We start from the raw sequence: 17672 nt of genomic DNA on the forward strand, positions 1-17672 counted from the left end.
CCTTACTAACATGCATTTATTTTCTAATTTCAGAGAAAATCGAAAAATTACTTTGTAACTTTAATGTTGCTGTGGATAATGCTCCAAGACCATTACGAACTACACAATCTTGAACTTGGACCAGAAGATATGTTGAAGGCAGTATATATTTAAACTGTATTGCGATATTGATCATATTGCTCATAGAAACAACTGTGGAACGAAGTCCTTCTCGGATTGTGGATGGAACATTCGGAATATTAAAACTTACATTTACTTAAACAAGAGAAACGTAAGATGTTAAACTATATCTACGATTTAGATTTTGACCGGATTGGTTGCCGGATATGACGTTATTGTGTCAAAGGTCATTACTTCTCGAACAGTACCATTTATGTTTGATATTTACAAGTGGTGAAATGCATTGACAAACGCGCCAATCAAAAAGCTATCAATGACATTTGGACTCTCTTGAAAATTACCATAACAATTTGTTTACTAAATAGAGTCGGCAAATCATACCATGAACACTAACGAAAATGGAACTTTCTGCGTGTTTCTTGCCGATTGCTGGCCACTAAAACATTTACAAGGAATGCGAGCGTAATTTTAAAAAGTTATGTACGTGAAGAGATGACTGAAGACTTGGATATGCTAAGCCACTGCAGTTATAATTCTGGTTGAAAAAAAACTTGCCTTTTTATTTTTTTATTTTGTGTTACAAAATTTGATTTCTACGTGTTTTCATGTGAAAACAAAACTCTGTAAGAAACAAGGCTTACATGATTTGCGGGGATATACGCAATCTCGTGAGAGAGTGGGTTATTGCCGTGGTTAAAGCTGATAGACATTGCATACGGGTATGCTCTGACTGAAACATGATCTCAATCTGTTTCGGTTCTTTTTTTTTCAAATTGTTTATAAAGATCAGACGACAGGCAGAGCATATTGAGCTGTCAATCATGATGACGTGTGCTTAGATTAATTAGAATATATTGAATACAAAGATAACACTATCTTTAACAGCTGAAAGCTGACTATTAATTTGCAAATTGATAATGATTTATCATATATTGTAAATAGATAAAATAAACTAAAGAAATATAGTGTATGAAATTGTCAAGCAATAATATATGCATGTAAATACAGCATTGCATGCATTTAATAACTGAATTAATCATTATGTGAATTTGCCGAATTTGCCAATGTGTCACGTTTGTAGTTTTAATTATAATTGGCGCATTTTTAGCTGAGTTGAATTGAAATGTGTATATAAACTGTAAGTGAAGATTGACAAGTGTTAAGTTATGGAATGTTTCTTGTGTGTTTACTATCCGGAAATTACTGTCCTGGTCTTGGAGAGCAAGTTAGTGACGTGTAGCATATAAGAAACAGGAGTACAATATACAGTACTACTCTACATGTCTGGTGCTGGTCCAACAATTTACGACAGAGAGAAACTTATGGAAATTGGGTAAAGGCGTTCAATTAAACCTAGTAAACCTTGGTTTAATGTCGGGAAGGTAAAATCTATCTGACTATGTCAAATTGAATTTTAAAATTTTGCATATTAAAAACGGAATGACGTTTTATCTGACGATTGCTTATTACCCCATATATTTTCTCCATAGTCTGTAAGCCAGACGTCATTTCCGCCAGACGTCATTTCCGCTATTGCTACTGAAATAATTAATTAGCCAGTGTCAGTGTGTATAATTATCTACCTTTAGGACTGAAAATACGATGGTATTTGTTTAAGATATTACCAAACTAAAAGAATTACAAAAGTCATGAAAATACGTCTTTGACATTGTTCATGAAATCTCGAGATATCTTATTGTGTGCTTGTTAATATAGTTGGGTTCCGGTTCCGGTTGGACATAATTCAACAGACCAATGTAAAGTAAGTTATTATTTGAAAAGGTTCATATTCTGTTATAAGTTTCAGAGTTATAACTCCAGCTTTCTTGACAAGTAAGGTTGTCACTTGTCACGTACAACTGTAAATGGTTAGCATTATAGTGGTGAACTCAGAGAGTGATATGTGTTTATGGCATTTCGAACTGAGATGTCGTAGGTGATATTTTCAGACTTGTCGAATTGTCCATGTGATAGTATCTATATTTGCATATTGTTATATGATTATTTGTTAGGTCGGTTCTTCGTTCTAAGGTCATAGAGCACACTGACTTCCGTTCTGAGATCGAAGGGCACGTTGATTCTCCGTTCTCATATCGACTGGGACCTCGACTGTTCGGTCTCATCAAATAGAGTAATATGGCAAATCGGTTCTTGTGTAAAGGTATCTGGTTTACGACATGGTGTCTCAACCCAGGTCATTCAGCACAGCTTTAATACACTGCACTGACATTATTGTCCAAATATGTTCATGTTCAAATGCAAGTAACAATAGTAACAATATGCACCCGAATTGATAATGTTGAGACATATGTATCGTTACCTGTAATTTGCATACTGTCATCAAGTAGTTACTGTAACCGCTTTCGTTGTCCTAATATGTCACCTAATCAATAACTTGAGTTTAATTACATAGGTTAAATAAGCCGCTCACTGATTGTGATCATTGAACCGTTCAGACACTGGTTATCTATTGAAATATGGATACCTTGAAACTGTACTGCCAGTATGATTTATATTGGTGTCTACACTTGTAGGTCTATATCTATATACATTACACACTTGGCCTATGTGTACATGCATTGTATTCTACCCTTGGTCTACAAGTATACACATTGTACGCATACACTGCACTTTCATGTAACTGTATCCACTGAATGTATACACTTGGCATCCGTGTGTGTACATTGTCTGTATAGACTGGCCTACATGTATATGTATATATATATATACTAGGCCTACATGTATGCACACATTTGACCAATAAATATACATATATATATAGTGTATATCTACACTAGCCCTACACATATATATACAGTGTGTGTATACACTGGGCCCAGGAGAATGTACAACAACTGTCTATACACTTGGCCTGCATGTTTATACATTGTATTTACAATTATATACACAAATCGTTTACAGTACTATAGTATATAACTCTATTAATATGTATATGAGATGAATTGTAACACTAGTGTAAAGATTATGTACAAGGAGTTTGTTATAAGGACCACTAATTTCAAATTTAGTAGTACTAGAATAACATTTTGCTTTCTATATCAAACTTGAATTTCTTGATATTGAAGTGGAGTTCTCGGTCTGAAGGACTGAATTTGGAAGCACTGTGTGAAAGTGCTTGTTTACAATTATACCATTAGGTATACAGAAATGTATGTTTGTTTCCAGAACTGTAGTGTTTAGTTTCTTGATGGATTGCCATATTTCTGTATCTCACACTTGATATTGTAAGTATCGTATTGTGCTTGTACAAGTGATGAATTTCAAATGGTGCTCGAGGAAGTGACCGAACACCTTCTAGTGTCGCCTTCTATTCAATGTGAGCATGCTGTTTAAAGTCTTTTGCATGCATTCGTAACTTTGAAGCAGTTATTTATTGTGATGGAAAGAAAATCCAAGAAGAGAAATCTCGTTGGTTTGAATGGTAAAATATGACGTAGGCTTACAGGAGAAATATGACATTATGATAAATTTGTAAGTTAGGTTAGAAACACTTTATGTCCAGAGATTCGTTGAACGTTGGGCTTATAATTTGAATATCCTGACAAAGAGAAAAACGTTTCTTTTGAAAACACAGGCATTTCACATATATACCTCGAATTTTTTGAGGTTTGAATGTTTACACTGCATTGCACTTTTAAGTTATTAGTGTTCTTTTTACGAACACTCCACTTATGCCTGTTAACTGTTTCCTTTGTAAATATCAGTGATTGGTAAAGTTTCTAGTAGTTGTATGTGACGCCACCTAACTCGTCAAGCCAGTCAACCAACCAAATGCACAGTTGAAATGTGCGTGGATAGATATAATGTACCAAAATATTCACAACGTGTAGCAGTTGAGTGTTTAGATTGCACTGTGGATTGTGCTTCTGAAGTTTTATGTAAACTCGCATTGATGAGGTGTTCGTCTCAGTAATTACATTGATGGTAAATCTCTCTATGTTCATATAGTTCGTCACATAAAGGACTTTGTACCTAGTAGTCGATGCTGAAATGCTCCAAATGGTGAAAATTCCTTTGAATCTGACACAAAAAATGATTTTCCCATTGACCACAATTTGTTTTTTGTTACCAAACTGAGTTGAACTGTGATAAAAATTACTCTCAATGACTCACATTATTTAATATATACAAAAAATGGGCAAAATCGACTTTTAAGGGATTCGTCTGTACAATTAGAACACAGAACCACATATAACTAACACACTGTGTTAGTTGTCTGTGACAGAACTGAGACCACGCAATAGCCTTATTATCCAACCAATCAGAAGAGGTTTTACTGACGACGAAATGTCACAGTTTACAGTGAAAACTGAATATACGATTGTTACCAGTTGTACTTACCTGAAATTTACATCACCTGTAAAATATTTTTGTAGTCTTGTCCCAGCATTTTTTGAGAGACTTTGTGTGTAAAATATAGATTGTATATTAGATAAGAGAGGGTTTTGAAAGCGCATACCCATGGAAATAAAACTTATGACAGTTGAAATGGTTTGTGGTCGTGTTTTGACCTTCCCAAATGTCCCAGGGTGGTATGTGTCTTCGTTCTTGTAGCTAGATCATCGACCGATGCGACATGTATGTCATTCCAGACATGCTTCTGACAGATCCGTGAACTGTGTCATATTTGAATAACATGATGACATTGCTAAGTTTAATATAAATGCTTCCACAATGTCACTTCATTCCTTAAAACACTGCACTATTCCTTTTTATCCAATGATAAAATCTAATTTGACGTGCTGCTATTACGCCGGATGTGCTATTCTGTGTCCAAAGCAAAAATTATAGCACCCAAAGAATTTGAATCATTTGTGTTTGTATCCTAAAGCACACTAAAGAACATGGTAATTCTCTTCACTGAAGCTAAAATACAACGGACATTCACCCGAAAACTAATTTCAGTGCATTTCACAAGGGGTCAATTTCTCCATTATCCCGGATATTTCCTTGTGACCTGCACTGTTACACGATAGCATACTGATCAGCAACACATAATCGCCCTAGCTTTTATCAGTTATCCAGTCATTTAATCATTTTGTCTGAAAGCTTTTCATGAAAATTACAAAAGCTATAATGTTTAAAGGACCAACCACTGAAATTACTAATGAGGAGCTTTGGTGATGAGTCTTAAGATAGCACATTCTATTGAGATTACTTTAAACACTTTGAGGACGTAATCCATCGCCTTCAATATTCAAGACACTTTTATTTATTAAAACTAATTTGAATATGACTATATTTCAAATGGTAACAAAATTTATTCCTGGTTCAAGAAGGTCCTAGAGAGGAGAGCATTTCATTTCTATACTTTTCTTATGAGAGTGTTTGGTACTGCAGTGGCTAAACATCGAAGATTCCTCTCAATACATACAGACAACATGTCATGCATTGATATGCAATGTTTCGTTATGTTGCCAGTTTTCTATCTCTCCGTGAAACCTTTAAAATTCAGCCAATTATTATATTCTTCTACACTCAAAGATAGAAATTGTTATTTTTTTTATTGTTTTCATGGTAAAAGTATCTTTTGTGTGGCATTTGTACAGCCTGATTAGTTTATTTGAGGAGTATATATCTCAATCGTATAGGAATAAATTTCCCTTTGAATACAGTTTTGCAATTATACCTTTTCTTATCAAAATATTGCAAATTCTCTCTTTTCGTATCAGTTACATTTACTCTTTAGCACTTGAACTGCTAACGCCGTCTTCACCTCTCAAACTGCTAACGTTCAGTGATGAAATAAACAAAATGTAGGGATAATTAATTGATAATAAAAGCGGGAAAAAACTACGATATAATGATATTCCGACACTCTGACCGGGTTTGAATATGAATGCGAGTGTATATATGACATTAAGAGATGAGAGTGGAGTCTGATGATCCAAGTCGTCACCACAAAAGGAGATGTGGTATTAGTAGGAAACACACCTCGTTGTATTTCCTTTACGTACATCTCTTAAAATCATCTTGACATGACCATGACCTTCAAAAAAACTTAATCTTTAAATAACCGGATATTTTATTATTATTTAGAATACATGTGTAATGGACGTCAGTATTACCTCTTCTGCAATTTCTTTTTCCCTGAGTATTTACTTTCAAGTCTCGTATGGAATACATGATTGGCTATAAACTATAATGACTTTTCATACGTAATACATATTTGCAGGTAGGTTTTCACTTATGCTTACGTACACAGAGACAAGTTTATGTAATCATGGTAAAAAAGAGTAGAACACAATGTATTGTTACTGATGTATAGCCATGATATTTAGCTTCATTCTACGTATACACTGCATAGACTAAAATATAACACTGATATTGGTATGCAATCTGAAATGATAAGCCAATCCATTAATTCAACCCTTGATAGATGTCACGGGCAGCTGCTACTTAGTAAAGCGTGTATTGTTAGTACTGTTATCTTGTATCTTTCACGACTTTCAATAATGTTAAGCGATATGTGACGTGGACCATTTGCTACTTTTCCATTTCCCTATTCCTGTTCCTCTTTTCCACTTATTTAGTAGTAACTGTTCTCATTTCATTTCCTATTCTGGAAGTTTTACTCTCAGTTCGGAAACGTACAACGATGCTATTTGGTATTGTTTTATGCTTGAAAGCGATACATGATCACCTAAATACAAGATGCAGTATTTCGTCTGGAGGTATCTCAACATTAATACACAACGCAATATATTTCATAATACACCCAACTGTCTCTCCCCTTATTTTCCCCACTTCCTTTCCATTTCTTTCTCTCTCTCTCTCTCTCTCTCTCTCTCTCTCTCTCTCTCTCTCTCTCTCTCTCTCTCTCTCTCTCTCTCTCTCTCTCTCTCTCTCTCTCTCTCTCTCTCTCGCTCTCTCTCTCTCTCTCCCCATCTCTGTACGAGAGAGAAAGAGAGTGAGAACATGTCATCTGTAAGTGTCTTCTCATAATTTCCTTTGTAAGGTATACGCAGTCCGTAATGTACATTAATGTCGTTTGTATACCGACAATGACCAACAGGAGACAGCCATGTTAATTGGCTGGCAAACTAAGATAATGGAGTACTGAACATCATATCCTGTTGCGCACTGCTTTAAATTAAAAAGAAAGCTAATGTTCTATTTTCAAATGACAGCAACCGCCATACAAAGTTGAGTGACTGGCCATTTTATATACGTATTGAGAGGAAAGTACACAATGGTATGAGGTGTTATCGTTAGACCGAGATATACACAGGCGTTACATTTTACAAAATTAATTTAAGTGAATTAATAAAAGAGCGTAAAAGCAGCACACATTCTTAATGAAATCAAGACTCTAATATATACATTCATGCATGCATGTCTGTCTGTCTGTCTGTCTGTCTGTCTGTCTGTCTGTCTGTCTGTCTGTCTGTCTGTCTGTATGTCTGTATGTATGTATGTATGTATGTATGTATGTATGTATGTATGTGTGTGTATGTATGTGTATGTATGTATGTATGTATGTATGTATGTATGTATGTATGTATGTATGTATGTATGTATGTATGTATGTGTGTGTGTGTATGTATGCATGTATGTATGTGTGTGTGTGTGTATGTGTGTATGTATGTATGTATGTATGTATGTATGTATGTATGTATGTATGTATGTAATGCCCATTTTGGGTTGTCGTACGGAGAGAAAATTGAACGGAATGAATTACCAAAGCAATTAGTATCAAATATATACTGTAAAGCTACTTGATCCAGAAGTATGACATTGAATGATTTGTTCGGACTAAAAGATTTGTGATGTGATGTAGAACAATGTATAAATCAATAAATTACTATTCTAGAATCAATTATAACATGAGAAATGTTATAATGGCTTCTTCAGACAGAGTTAAAATGTAACACGAGGCATAAGTATTCTTCAGAATCCTTTATAACTTGGAGGACTGTTTAAAAAACTATATTATAATGGTGTTGGGTCAAATATACAGTACCTTTAAATGAACAAATGTACATGAGATCGATCAATGGCTTACTACAGTGACAGATATTGAAACGTTGTTATACATCAAAGTCTATTCACCAAACACACTCGTTAGTCTTGATGTGTAACACCGGTACAGTTCGTTTGAATACAAAGTCTCTAAGATCTGTCACGACTCAGCCATTAAAACGAAGACGAACAGGAAAGATTGAATGGATTACAGTTCACCTTTCACCAGTTGGATACTGTCGTAGTCAAAACAGTTCATGGCAAGAATTGTGTCATTTCCATAATCATAATCGAACATAGCAGTTGTTTTCTATATTAATACAAGCAGTTCAGGGTGACGGAATAAAGTTGAGCCAGTTACTTTTGAAAACTTTATAATAAAATTGAAATTTTAAAAAAACCAATACACAAAATATAAATGTAATTATATACCTGAAAATGTGTAAGTTATCAAAGCATCATGGTGAATTGAACAAATGTTTCTCTGATAAAACAATTCTCAGACTGTTAACTCAATGCAGGTTACGGGTTGGCCTGCCCTTGCCTAACTGAACATAACCTAACCTAGTCTAGCCTAGCCTAGCCTAACCTAACCCAACCCGTCGTTATAGGTCCATGCCATAGAGAAATGATGTAAATAGGTTTTGGCATAGTGTGTCGATAGCGCTATAGAGTTATCATTATGTCTCTCGTGGCGTCGTAGGTGGTCTAAATCAAGACTAGAGTCGAATTTGCATTCACATGGACACCACAGTAAGTCATATGACGCAAGCATCAATGTGATTGCCTGTTGATGGAGAGAGACTGACTAAGGCTATTTACTGTATGTTGTGGGACTTTCATGACCATGTCAATATTTTACCCGTAATTACACCGTTGTGTGACCCAGTGTTAAATTGAAACAACGAGTTAAGTATTAAATGCCGCAGGTAGGATGCAAATATTGTTTTCCATCTTTTTTCTTTTATTAATATTATTTTGTTAAAATCTATCCAGTTTTGTAGCAGGATGTGTGTTTCGCGATCACTCACTATCAATAGCCCCGTCTACACGGCAGTAAATATCCTACCTGAGGTAGGATTCAGGATAGTTTGAAGCCCGTGTAGACGTAAACACGTCCTGAACCTGTCCTGAAACTGTCCTGACTTAGGACACCTTTGCGAGGTTTCCTGAAACCCTCCTGACTTCGTCCTATGTACTGTCAGGACGGAAGGCGCGACATCTCCACTGTAACCTTCCTACGTGTAGACACAAATCTATCCTACCTCAGGTAGGACTTGGGACTGCCTCAGGTAGGGCGACCTACGTGTAGATGGGGCTAATAAATGGATGGAATAGAACGCCCACACGTACCACACGATGGTATTCGAAATCATTAATTAAGGAGGATACAACCAAATTCCTTGGCAGTCTAACAGATGTATGCCGTTGCGAAGAAGACGCCAAGGTCGTATGAATACTACGTAACGTGAGGCGAATATCTAATTTATTGGGACATTGACTTCATAGCCTGATAACCGTTGGTTGAACCCAGTGTCCAAGCATTCAAATCTCGCGATAGTTGACGTGACACAGTACTATATACGTCAATTGGATTTAGTTATAGATTACATTATTACCTTGGCGATTCCATGCTAAACGATATCATCCCTGGCCATTGATGTTATATATAAACTTGTATGCATGGTAAATATATGTGCCACTTGCTCGTTAAAAGGACAGAAAAAAATATACACACTGTCATAAATATTTTATGCGGACTGATGTCTTTTCATTCTGTACGGGGTTTTTTTTCAAAAGAACACGTGTTTACATTGTATAGATGTGTGTACATACGATGTGGTTCAAATGTTTGATAGCATTAACGTTGTGTGAACGTGAACGAAATTATTTCCTAACGTTGAGGTATTTAAGGGGCAGTCAATAGTAACTGAAAGGGTGGCCATGTTTTACACAATTTTATCTTTTTCAGTGAAGAAAATTGTCATTGCTAAAATTCCAGTTCACACACCAACTCCTCACGATATTTACCAAAATGACACCACTGAAAAATCATACGCCCTCCGATAGCTCCAACTATTCATAAGTTTATTTATTTATTTTTTGGTGGTATGCATGATTCATTGTTCATTTGGAGTGATAATCTATCAGAAGTCAAGATGCAAGGTAAAATGTTATTGTAACTGACACCTAAGTGGTAATTATAAGATTAAATACATTTTCAGTTGGATAAGTGTGAAGATCAAAAATGGACAAGATGTCTTTATTTAGTAAGAGTGAATATTTTGCCGGAACAGAACACTGGCCAGGGAAAGGGAGAACGCGACGTTAAAAATATGAATAAATTAAAAATAAATGAAAATCAAATCACTAATCACATGCTTCCTACTCCCTGTGGTCTCAGATTGTCATCTAGTCTTTCACTAATGGCGTTCATCAATGAATTCATGAATATTAATCGAGATATTTTGTACAACAGTTGCATGTGTTAAACCTTTAATCGGGTTTATGTTAATTTGTTATCTTCTTTTCCCTTCCGACAAAGTCCAAAGATTTCACCAACATTTCAACAACATAATTAATTAATGTGACACGACGAAACATCAACTTGAACGGCAGGACAGCAACTCCATGGCAACGGTGAATTAAAAAAAATAAATAAAAGTAAGATATTTCCGCAATTTAAATCATTATCTTTTCTTTACAAGTATGGATATTTCATATTTTGCTACTCAACTCGACACATCGTTGATGTACATATTATTTCAAAGTTTCACTCAATTAATCGCTTTAACTACACATTAAACATATAACCAAAACTTCGTTTCATGTTACACTCCGTTAAGAGTATTATTTCAATAGTTTTGGTGTATCAAACAGATGCATCTTGTGGACTCAAAGACGCAAGAACACTTTTAAATTGTCATATTAACACACATCAAACAATTTTACCAAGAATGTTGAAAAAGACGTACGTTTTAAAATGACATACGCGAAGAGATTCTTTTTTGAATATGTTCTATACGTTATGGACTGACTCCTGTATATCTTAGCTTTATTTTGATGTTGCATTTTTCAGTCAAAAAAGTGTGTGTGTGTGTGTGTGCATAAGTTCAGCAACCCTATACAAGCAAAGAATCCACGGTTCTCAGTCACGGTATGGTGACCTCCCGAGTTTAATGATCTAAAGCAAAATGATTAATTGAATTGTCAATACGGTCTGGAATCAATTTACCTGGGACAAAAAGTGAATAGTATCGTCAAGGTTTTCATTACATAACATGTCTGTTACACATCAAGGGAACATGGGACGTAACACCATGGAACTCGTGGAATTCAGTATGCATAAAGAGCAATATAATCCTTAATATCTGTGTATTGATATGCAGGGGAATAGCCTAATTTATAGTGTGGCTTACGACCTCTCAAGGTCGAACTCTTCCGCCGCCAACCCTTCCGTACAACCTCGGTTAGCAAAATCCATACTTTGGTTAGATATGTAGCCTGCATTATTGTGATGGACTGTATATCAGCAGACAGAGGGTAGCGAAAGGATGTTCTGTTTTTTTCCCTCCAAGTCTGCAAACAGAGCACAGTTTGATGGATGATCTCGCCAGTGAAAATATTCATTTATGAATTCGATACAAAGTAATGTTGTGTTTTAGGGAATGATATGATTGCAGTTTTATACTATAATTTAAGAATCTTGTGACGAAAACCTAGCATTTATAATAAATTTAATTTTGATACTCAGGTTAAAAAAATATTTTCAGTTAAGTTAATGGTGAGTATAGTAATGTCGTTTTGGAAACAACTTATTTTTACCACAGAATCTTTTGATGTTGTACTTTAACAAAATCGTCACAGTAATTACAACAATTGATACACTGATTTATCTATTGTTCATCCTCTTTAGTGTTATTGACTTTTCTCTGACTTTGAATGTACAAATCACTCCTCTCACTTCATTACACCTAGTATGAAAAATTAATTCATGATCAGCGTAGGTCATACATAATCATGAAACAGGGACAACGTCCTTTTTCATCGCGCCATGCCAAATGACCATGAGAATTACTGGGCTATTTATTAATCTAGACACCCATAAAGTTGTTGTTTTAAAAAGCGGGGTCACACTCGAGTAAATTTGCTTACCTCTGACATGTCGTGTTAATTCAGGTATGTATTAATAAACGCGGCTACAGACTGTCTTGTGTCCAGAACATTATTTTTTTCTCAAAAAGTAGAATGTGCCATGGGGACCAATTTCCCGTGAAAATCAAATTTATTCAAAGCTCTCCAAACTTTATTCCTGATTCTTTTTAAATGATAAAAGAAACTTGGGAATCACCATCTTGTTTTCAAGGTAATCGACAAACTGATATTTCCCACAGTTGAGGGTGTTTATGAAATAAGGACATAAGACTTATCTAGTTAGAGCTACCGTATTCGGCGCCGGCCATATTGGATTCTAAAATGCGTTAATTTTGATAACATTTTGACTTCTATTTTAAACATTCGCAAGGTTAACCCTAAATGTTTTCTTGATTTTAACTCAGAATGGGTAGGAATTTTTAGCAGAAGTTTGAGATTTTAGTTTTCGAGAGGCATTCCACTTTACCAGCGTGGAATGCACACGGTCTGAATATACCTCGGCAAATAACAGCGCATTAAGGACATTCCGTTCCATTGAGTGTTTTTGAGGACTTTGTCATTATAGTCTACTTGTAAAGAAATGAAGTAATGTAGTGTACCATTCCTAGGTTACATATGAGATATTTGTATCCATGATGTCAAGGACAATTAATTCATACGAATAAATTTCCTAAATATTTGTTTTGTCAGAAAACAATCAGGCCAATTTAAAAGTAAATAATTATGTATGACATAATCAAATATTGTTCAAAAACTGACGTTTTTATATATTCTGTACGTTCTTCACTTTCGCTTTATCATTTTAAAATGTCCTTGTCTAGTTCATATTACCAGTAACTTTGCACAATTGTAGGGCTAGGGTCATTGAAGAAGAACTTCGTGAAGTATGTATCAGTTACAGCTAGCTTCAGAACACACAATCTCACCATAACTAGGTTTTGCTTTGTCGGCACATCCAATGCAACAAAGTCTATGGTTTATTGGTCATCATTATCACCAAATTTGACAAATGATTCGAATCATATGTATGCGATCATGACAAAAGTGCATTTTTAGAAAGAGAAATGTATCTGATAACAGAGTTGGAATGATTTAGATATAATTGCCTGCAATCCGTGGAACCTGGATTGAGATGAACTATGCAAAGTAGATACGAGTCATTGTTCTTTCTTTCCATAACACCATGCTGTGCAACCTGTGTACAGAGCAGACGCAAATGACTACTAAATCCAGAGAGAATCTTTCTCTCATCGCAAAATAGAGCTCGTCTCTCCTCATCCAATACGGCAAGAAGCAATTAATTAAACGACTACTTACAATCATGCGGTCATTACATCGCAAACGAAAACGTAGACATGAACTGTTGCACGATTTACAATGAGACAGTTTGGTTGAGCAGAAAATTGTAATTACTTCAACGCACGCAGAGACCTTTAGTATCAGATAGTATGTGATAGTATGCTAAAGGGCTAGAACTGTTGCAGATTTTAAATTATTTGAAAACAGAGAGGATCCTGATATATTCCTTGTGAAAATAAGACAGACTATAAATATTCTGTTATCATTACTGTATCACAGTAAGCTTACGTAAAAAACAGTGCAACAAATTCCACGAATTCAGGATTTAGGACATAATCTGCAAAGAGATAATATATGTATAACCGAGCATTGCTCTACAAAGTGTTTTGAAGACATAATTTGATATCGGAAATGATACTCATCCCTTGTGCATACGAATGACAATATGACCAATATCACATTATCTGTGTTTCCATGGTAACCAAGAATTCCGACGTTGACAGAATGGGCACGTGGTGAACACGTTTCCATTTAGTGTTATTACCAGGGCAGCTATGCCTATGTAGGTAAACAGACTGTCGGACATGTTCCTGTAATTACAAGCATTCCGGTTCAGAGTATCAGTACACGGTGTATGGAAATTAAACACCAAAATAGCTCACACACCGGGGGGTAACACATGGCTGGTTTAAAATTTCTTGTTGACATACACTCTCTGAAATACTAAATATCATCACTCTATTTCTTGAGTAAGTATATATGCGCAGATGTTGGAGTGCAGGTATGTAATAATCTTTTGTTTATATACTGGATAGTTCTTATCCTTTTTGTCATGTAGGTATATTATATGTATATGTCTGTCTATTTGTGTATTGTCGATGTTGTAGTCTTTACGTGTATATGTGCTAGAAACCGAACCATTTCACTCCTCTTCTTTACATAACTGAATGAATTTAGTTTCTTAAGTTAACTTATATAGACCGCAGGTGTAAAATTTAACATGTGAATTCAAAGAACAACACACTACTAATAGCATACATATCAACTACCTTTGATTGACACAGGCATTTTATAGTTCTAGTAGGCAATTGTGAAATCAGTGATTAAAGCTAATCTGGTTCATCGATTTAAGACCTAGGAGGTCATGATTTACACTCATATAGAGATAACACTATATATGTGGAATTGAAATGAGAGTCGTTCTTTTTGATGTCTTATCCGCTTTGTCATTTTGAGTAGTACGTGTACATTACTAGTAATTGCGTCTACAACTGGAGAGAAGTGGGATGGACGGTACCCTGGGTTGTACGTGTACATTACTAGTAATTGCGGCTACAACTGGAGAGAAGTGGGATGGACGGTACGTACCCTGGGTTGTACGTGTGCATTACTAGTACTTACTGTAGCAATGTACGAAGTGTTATCTAATGCATGGCTGTAACACTGGACAAAGTGTTATCTAATGCATGACTGTAACACTGGACAAAGTGTTATCTAATGCATGGATGTAACACTGCACAAAGTGTGATCTATTGCATGGCTGTAACACTGCACAAAATGCATGGATGTAACACTGCACAAAGTGTGATCTATTGCATGGCTGTAACACTGTACAAAGTGTGATATGTTGCATGGATGTAACACTGCAAAGTGAGTGTTATCTATTGCATGGCTGTAACACTGTACAAAGTGTCATCTATCGCATGCCTGTAACACTACAACGTGTTATCTATTGCATGGCTGTAACACTGTACAAAGTGTGATCTGTTGCATGGATGTAACACTGTACAAAGTGTTATCTATTGCATGACTGTAACACTGTACAAAGTGTTATCTATTGCATGGATGTAACACCGTAAAAGTGTTATCTATTGCATGGATGTAACACTGCACAAAGTGTTATCTACTGCATGGATGTACCACCGTAAAAAGTGTTATCTATTGCATGGCTGTAACACTGTACAAAGTGTTATCTAATGAATGGATGTAACACTGTACAAAGTGTTATCTATTGCATGGATGTAACACTGTACAAAGTGTTATCTATTGCATGGATGTAACACTGTACAAAGTGTTATCTACTGCATGGATGTAACACCGTAAAAAGTGTTATCTATTGCATGGTTGTAACACTGTACAAAGTGTTATCTATTGCATGACTGTAACACTGTACAAAGTGTTATCTATTGCATGGATGTAACACCGTAAAAGTGTTATCTATTGCATGGTTGTAACACTGTCGAAAGTGTGATCTATTGCATGGATGTACCACCGTACAAAGTGTTACATATTGCATCTACTGTACAAAGTGTTACAGTGTCTATTGTATGGCTGTACAAAGTGTTTACAGCATGTCTGTAGCATTTGACAAAGTGTCATATATCGATATTTTCCTACGCATCAGGCTATCTGAATGAAATCACTGACAGTGTGGGTACATGTACAATGTTCGTTCTAGTAAACACCTAGAACTTGAAAGCACGCAACCTAATCAACATAACTTAATGACGTAAAAGGTGGTACAAGGACGCCATTGACATCCATCCTTTCTGCACGTCGCCAATAGTCATTATGAGTTGGAAAATACTGAATACAGTCATCGGAGAATCTCAAGTAGAGTTGATGTGATTTCCTGTTAGTTTTGCACTATAATAGTTTACCCTTAGATCAATTACACATTATATCTGCGCTGTTTTCCTAAAATGAGGGACAACGCTCAGACCCTCACGTAAAATAATCAACTGCATGTACGTGTTTTACGTGACACGAAAAAAGTTGATGATGTAGACATTGGGTATTTCAGACATATTTATTTAGTACGATGTTCTCACACTTGTGGTGGCTAGCGGAAGCTTTGATGATAGTACTTTTTGAAAGCAAACATTGCCCATCAATCACAAAGACATGGTACATGTATATAGGCTTATAACATGTTATGTGTCTACAATGAGAGTGCAGACAGACAGACAGACAGACAGACAGACAGACAGACAGACAGACAGACAGACAGACAGACAGACAGACAGACAGACATACAGACAGACAGACAGACAGACAAACAAACAGGCAGGCAGACAGACAGACAGACAGACAGACAGACAGACAGACAGACAGACAGACAAACAGCCAGACAGACAGCCAGACAGACGAACATAGACAGACAGAGACAAAATTTAAGTAGTTGTAGCAATTTAGTAGGCGACACACGTTATAAACTTAGTCCAAAACAAGTCCGTGTGTGTTACTTTTTTGGGGGGATTGTGATACTTCTATGATCTGTCAAACCACTGTCACGTGACATAACTAGACCAAATAAGTCGGTTGACAAATGTTCATGTGTTTGTAATAAGAGCGAGAGGCGAATTACCTCAATGGACATCGACCTATATGGTTCATGGCACGGTTACAAAATGTTAGCACATTGACACATATACTAGTATATGACCCAAATTATATGTATGCCTCATGTTTTTACACTAAGTCTGTTTTTAAACTTTCGCTAGACACGTGGTTTGTAGGTGTCCCCTTATCTAGTTCAACCTTGCCCCTTTCACCTTTCTGCATACTATTCTTCTTATTAAGAGCAAACTTGTGTTTTGCTTTAAGATTGAATACTTTCGCATGCTGGCACAGTCTTTCAATGTAAGGCGTTCTGTGAGAGATTCAACTTTTGGGTTGATAATACAAGACATTACCTGGGTCAAATATCTTAATTGGAGTTCCGTCATTTAACACGTGACTCTTGAAAGTAGACGCATATAAAATTATAGTTTATACTTTTAATAATATAATGTAACGTCTTGTTATAATTAATAAACCCTCCCCATTGTGCTCTTGTTTGCAGATACAGAGACACGAACGAGGGCGCTGTTTACTTTTACACGAAGTTGCCGGGGGTTGTGGTTGTGACCGGTACAACTATAACATTTACACCGTACCACCTTAGGCTTGAGGTCGTGATCTCTTTTGGGTTACGACTTCATTCCAGATGAAGATGGCTGTTAGTCGTCAAAATATTTGAAGTCTCTGGTTTTTAACTGCCCTGCTGATTGATGAAATTATCAGAACATTTACGAAGTTTAGCGTCAAGTGTAAGGTTACTGAGAGAGAGAGAG

General features: G+C 35.9%; 1 protein-coding gene across 2 annotated transcripts in view; it reads left to right on the forward strand.

Annotated features, from left to right (window-relative positions):
- LOC144437667 (glycogen-binding subunit 76A-like) overlaps nucleotides 1-4647 on the forward strand; it is a 34176-nt gene extending 29529 nt beyond the window's left edge. For both annotated transcript variants that reach the window (XM_078126671.1, XM_078126670.1), the window contains exon 2: nucleotides 34-4647. The gene's annotated coding sequence lies outside the window, so the exon portion shown is untranslated. The remainder of the gene's footprint in view (nucleotides 1-33) is intronic.
- The last annotated feature ends 13025 nt before the right edge of the window (nucleotides 4648-17672 follow it).

The sequence above is a fragment of the Glandiceps talaboti genome, chromosome 7, assembly GCF_964340395.1.
Source record: "Glandiceps talaboti chromosome 7, keGlaTala1.1, whole genome shotgun sequence".
Classification (NCBI taxonomy): domain Eukaryota; kingdom Metazoa; phylum Hemichordata; class Enteropneusta; family Spengelidae; genus Glandiceps; species Glandiceps talaboti.